Genomic DNA, 6,221 nt, shown 5'->3' with positions numbered 1-6,221 from the left:
GCCCGTTCAATCCCTCTTCCTCCCTCAATGTCCTCTCCCTCAACCCCTCCTTCTCCCTCAATCCTTCCTTCTCCCTCAATGTTTTCTTCCCTCCAATCCCTCTTCTCCCTCAATGTCTCACCCTCAATCCCTCTTTCCCCCTCATGTCTCACCCTCATTCCATTATCCTTCCGCAATGTCTCACCCTCAATCCCTCTTTCCTCTCATGTCTCTCCCTCAACCTCTTTCCTCCTCAATGTCTCACCCTCAATCCCTCTTCCCTCCCTCAATGTCTACCCTCAATCCCTCTTCCTCCTCAATGTCTCACCCTCATTCCCTCTTCCTCCCTCAATGTCTCACCCTCAATCCCTCTTCCTCCCTCAATGTCTCACCCTCAATCCCTTCTTCCTCCCTCAATGTCTCACCCTCAATCCCTTCTTCCCTCCCTCAATGTCTCACCCTCAATCCCTCTTCCTCCCTCAATGTCTTCCCTCATTCCCTCTTCCTCCCCAATGTCTCACCCTCAATCCCTCTCCTCCCTCAATGTCTCACCCTCAAATCCCTCTTCCTCCCTCAATGTCTCTCCCTCAATCCCTCTCCCTCCCTTCCAATGTCTCTTCCCTCAATCCCTCCTTCTTCCCTCAATGTCTCTCCCCCAATCCCTCCTTCTCCCTCAAATGTCTCTCCCTCAATCCCTCTTCCTCCCTCCAATGTTCTCTCCCTCAATCCTCTTTCCTCCCTCATGTCTCTCCCTCAATCCCTCTTCCTCCCTCAATGTCTCCCCTCAATCCCTCTTCCTCCCTCAATGTCTCTCCCTCAATCCCTCTTCCTCCCTCAATGTCTCTCCTCAATCCCTCTTTTTCCCTCAATGTCTCTCCCTCAATCCCTCTTCCTCCCTCAATGTCTCTCCCTCATCCCTCTTCCTCCCTCAATGCTCTCCCTCAATCCCTCTTCCTCCCTCAATGTCTCTCCCTCAATCCCTCTTCCTCCCTCAATGTCTTCTCCCTCAATCCCTCCTTCTCCCCTGTCTGTCTGTCTTAATAGGGGGAAGACTTAGAGGAATGGAGCGAGTGAGGAGAGGGAGACGAGGCAGAGAGGGGGATGATAGGTAGGATGGAGATTTGACCCAGTTCTCTGGACCACCGCAGACATCTCTCTCTTGTTATCGTGTGTCTGTGTGTGTAGGGCATGCCGGAGCAATGGGCTCGGTTGCTCCAGACCTCTAACATCACTAAGCTGGAACAAAGAAGAATCCTCAGGCTGTCCTTGACGTTCTCAAATTCTACGACTCCAAGGAGACCAACAACAGTCAGAAATACATGACTTTACAGGTACACAAACCACACAACCACACACATACACACATTCACATGTAAACACACACACACATTCACATGTAAACACACATTCACAACTCACTATCAGAACTTGATTCTTCATATTGTTTTCCTTCTCCACAGACAAGAGAGTTCAGACAACTACAGCTGTTCTAACACTTCTGTAAGTTCCGACACATCTCTGCTTTAGTCCCAATGGTACCCTTTCCATTATATAGTGCACCATTTTGATCAGGGCCCATAGCCACGATCTGACCAGAGAGCCCTATGAGCCACGGTCAAAAGTAGTGCACTATATATAGGGTGCATTTTGAGACGCACATCTTGGTTTACTCAACTATCAATGTGTGTTTAGGCATCTGCCATAGATGAAGAATGGCGAATACGAGAAGAGCGGATAGAGAAAAGCACGGGATAAACAGAGAGAATGAGAGGATAAGAGAAAGCAGATGAAGAAATGGAGAGGAGAGGTGTGACGATTGCACTCCTTCCCTGGCTCTATTTCTCTCTCCGCCTTACTTCTCCATCCCTCCTCTCCCTGTTTCTGCACTGTATGTGAGTCAGCATATTTTACTCCTTTCATTCACGCTCTCTATCTGTCTGGCTGTCCTGCTGTCACAGTCAGTCAGGAGGAGAGAGGAGAAGAAAGGCGGAGAAGGGAGAGTATTAATAATAGGAAAAGAACAGCAACTAACTGAAAGTTTGATGTCACGTCCTCCTCAGAGCTCCAAGGCTGTGTCAGAGACGCCCGCCATAGCAACCGTATCCGAGGACGAGGATGAAGATGAGGCCACGCCCCCTCCTGTTGTCGCTCCCGAACCAGAACACACGTAAACAGTAAGGACAATGGCCGCCACACACACCAACACACACCACACTCACACACACACCATACACGACACACGACATACACTCAGCCCCCTTGCTCCAGACAGGATAAATAAAGTAACACTCTCTCGTGCTGTCCCGACCAAACAAGACTCAGCATTGTGTGTGTGTGTGACGATCATGGGCGGCCAGAGAAAACCCCTGGAGAGTCTGTTCTCTGATTGGCTGAGAAGTGGTCTTTTCGGTCCAAGTGAAATGCGTGTCCCAGACAGGGATACTGCCATGGCACCACTGTTGCCACGGTTGATTAGCAGCTCATTGCACCTGACTGGGACACACACACAGACACGGTAACATCAGGAAACAGTTAACTGTAACAGGTGGTTGGTAGACCCGCAATTGCATAAGCTATAGCTCAAGAAGGCTAACAATCCGTTCTCTCTCTCTGTCTCTGTCTCTCTCTGTCTCCATCTCTTTCTTCTCCCCTCTCTTTTCTGTCTCTGTCTTCTCTCTGTCTTCGTCTCTCTCCCTCTGGTCTCTCCTGTCTCTCTCTTTTCTCTCCCCTCTCTCTCTGTCTCTGTCTTCTGCTTTCTCTCCCCTCTCTTCTCATCTCGCTCCCTCTCTCTCTGTCTCTTCTCGTTTCTCTCTCTGTCTCTGTCTTCTGTCTCGTGTCTCTGTCTCTCTCCCTCCCCTCTTTTCTCTCCCTTTCTGTTCTCTCCCCTCCCCCCTTCTCTCTCTCTGTCCGCCCCTCTCTCTCTCTTTCTCTCCCTCTCCCTCCTCCTCCTCTCTCTCTTCCTCTACTCCCCCACCCTCTCTCTCTCCCCCTTCTCGCTTCTTCTCCCCCCTCTCTCTCCTCTCTCTCTCTCGTTGTCTCTCTTTTCTCTTTCCTCCCCTCTCTTCCTCTTCTCGTTTTGTCTCTTCTGTCTCTGTCCTCTCTCCCTCCCCTCTTTCTCTCCCTTTGTTGCTGTGCATCTCCTAACACACCTGACACGGACAACCACATACACTCACTCCCTTCTCTCATCCCGCACCCTACTCCCCAAGTTCGTCTACAATACGCCCTCTACATTTCTCCCTTCCCTCTCACGTCTCCTTCTTTTTATTCCTCCCACCCATCTCTTCTCTCCTCGATGTACTCCCCCCCCATAACGACAACCTGCCCCTCTGATACTTCTTACGATTACTCTTCTATTCTTTCACCCCACCCTCTCCTCCTCCAATCCTCAAAAGACCCGAATAATACACATCGTTCTGTGATAGATCACCCTCCCGCCCCTAACCCACACTATGAGGACATTGATAATGCCACCGTGCGCCTAAACTACTCTCCCAGCACTTCTCAAGACCAGGCGCCCAACCTACTCGCCTCCCCCGCCATCACGCCCCCCACTAGCCCCTCTCCACTGGTCCCAATTCAACTTCCTAACGAAACCCAACAGAACAAAACACGCCAAGAAGAATAAATAAGCATAGACTATGAAGAGATAACTTGAGAGAAACTACGTAAAGTCACACACACACACACACACAACACACACACACACACACAACACCACACACACACACATACAGGTATTTCACTCTGAAACGTTGCGATAGATCAGAGTTTGAAACTGGAGTCTTGTGCTGCATTAGTATTGTTCTGAGTGCGCACTCTACGTTATCCATTCTCCTGTCAACATTGCATGCATTGTCGACTATCTGTGTAACTCTGTTATTGTCAAATGAATGGTTGTGTTATATCTTCCTTGCTATTATCCCTATAAGTTAAATCTCTACAGCAATTCGAGTTGAATGTAATTTATAAAGCCCTTTTGTATACATCAGCTTCGATGCACATAGATCACAAAAGATCGTCTATAATAGAACTCAGCCTTTTACATAACCAAACAGCAAAAAAAAATGCAGGCTAGTTATCCTTTTTAGATAAAACTATACTAAATATAATCACGTCACTAAATAATTTATTAAAATACACAATTTTGCAAAGAAGATCTACAGGAGCCTCAACAGCACTCTGTAGGGTAGCAGCATGGTGTAGCCGGAGGACAGCTAGCTTCTGTCCTCCTCTGAGTACATTGACTTCAATACAAAACCTAGGAGGCTCATGCCCATCAATAGACTTCCACTGTAATTGCCAACTTCCGCAGGACGTCCTCCAACCTATCAGAGCTCTTGCAGCATGAACTGACATGTTGTCCACCCAATCAAAGGATCAGAGAATGAATCTAGTACTGAAAGCATAAGCTACAGCTAGCACTGCAGTGCATAAAATGTGAGTAGTTGACTCAAAGATAGAAATAAAATAATTTAACAGTTTTAAACAAATTTCTTCTTAAATTTAGAAACAAGAGAGAAATAAAGATTTTCGTTTTTTTTCTTCCACTTTCAGTTTAATTTAGTTAGCTAGGAAATGCTAGCTTTGTTTAGCCTACTAAAACACCCTGCTCAAACAGAAGGATGCTATGTTAGCTAGCTGGCTATGACTATCCAACACAACATTGGAACTCTTCCAAGTCAAGGTAAGCTTTTGGTTTAACTAATTTATTGCCACCTGGGCCCACCGGTGTACCTGCTTACTGACTGCACACTGTAACGTTACTGTATTATTGTAGCGGGTTTCCTAACCCGTTAGTTCTATTAGCTATGCTGACTATGACGTTACTTTAGCTCATATGGTGACAACGATGTAGGCTGTGTGTACTGTAGCGGTTTGGCTTGCAAAGGTTTTTCGCCTGGTCACATACAGCTGTTGTGTTTTGCATTGAAGTCCACAAGCGAAGGGAAGCGGTGAAAGGAGATGGGGAAGGAATACAACATGGCAGCTTTGAAACTGTGTTAACGCGTGATCAGGGGTTTATTCATTCCGGCAATTCTGTTGAAAAACGTTTCTTAAACAGAAGCATACAGAACAAAACAGGAATAAACATACCTGAATTTGTCCAATAGAAACTCATGCTTGCAACTGTTGGACTAATGATTACATTATAAGCTATATAAATAAAGAGGCGCACACTATATATAAACTCCCAGTAATTTATTGGGTAAATAAATGTACCCTGAAGAAGGCACAGTGATGCAGGAACGTTGGTGATTTACCTAATAAATTGCTGCGAGTTTATGTATAGAGTGTGTGAATCAATTTATTTTCATAGCTTATAGTTTATTTGCCGTTAGTCAACACCGACACACAAAATAATTTAATAATAATAATAATAAACCTAGGCTAGGTTGTAGCAACCTCGTGATGGGTATAGTGAAAATTTGAGTATCATGTAGTAGCCTAAACCTATCAATTTTACATTGAACTGGGTGAATGGAAATGAATGACAGTTATCCAATATGCTGTAATAGAAATAAGGCCATGGTCATGAAAGAAAACGGTCCTCCCTCATCTGAAACGGAGCTGACCGCCACTGGTGTAGGAGTATCTGTTCTCTGGACAGCAGGCTGGTACACTGTAACTGAGTCAGAGCAGGAATTACTTTAGATTTGGAGTGAAGAAAACTAGCTACAGCACAGTGCCTCCACTTATTCCTAATCTCTCTCTGTGTGCTTCCCAAATGGCTCCCTAATACATATATACTGTATATATATATATATTAGTGCACTACTTTTGACTAGAGTCCTATGGGCCCTTTCTCCCTCAAACCCTCTTTCTCCCTCAAACCCTCTTTCTCCCTCAATGCCTCTTTCTCCCTCAATGCCTCTTTCTCCCTCAAAGCCTCTTTCTCCCTCAAACCCTCTTTCTCCCTCAAACCCTCTTTCTCCCTCAAACCCTCTTTCTCCCTCAAACCCTCTTTCTCCCTCAATGCCTCTTTCTCCCTCAAACCTTTCTCCCTCAATGCCTCTTTCTCCCTCAAACCCTCTTTCTCCCTCAAACCCTCTTTCTCCCTCAAACCCTCTTTCTCCCTCAATGCCTCTTTCTCCCTCAATCCTTTCTCCCTCAATGCCTCTTTCTCCCTGTCTTGTAATAGGCGGAGATCTTAGGAGGAATGGAGCGAGTGAGGAGAGGGAGAGGGAAGCAGAGTGGGGGATGATACTGTAGGATGGAGATATGACCCAGTTCTCTGACCA

The 6,221-nt window shown here is 46.3% G+C and overlaps 1 protein-coding gene across 1 annotated transcript in view; it reads left to right on the top strand.

Moving 5' to 3' along the window:
- LOC111949575 (serine/threonine-protein kinase PAK 1-like) overlaps positions 1–6,221 on the top strand; it is a 14,295-nt gene that overhangs the window by 2,047 nt on the left and 6,027 nt on the right. The gene's annotated exons all lie outside the window — the stretch shown is intronic.

This window comes from Salvelinus sp. IW2-2015, linkage group LG22 (assembly GCF_002910315.2).
Source record: "Salvelinus sp. IW2-2015 linkage group LG22, ASM291031v2, whole genome shotgun sequence".
Taxonomy (NCBI): domain Eukaryota; kingdom Metazoa; phylum Chordata; class Actinopteri; order Salmoniformes; family Salmonidae; genus Salvelinus; species Salvelinus sp. IW2-2015.
Note: the sequence above shows the minus strand (reverse complement) of the source record. Positions and strands in the feature narration are given on the sequence as shown.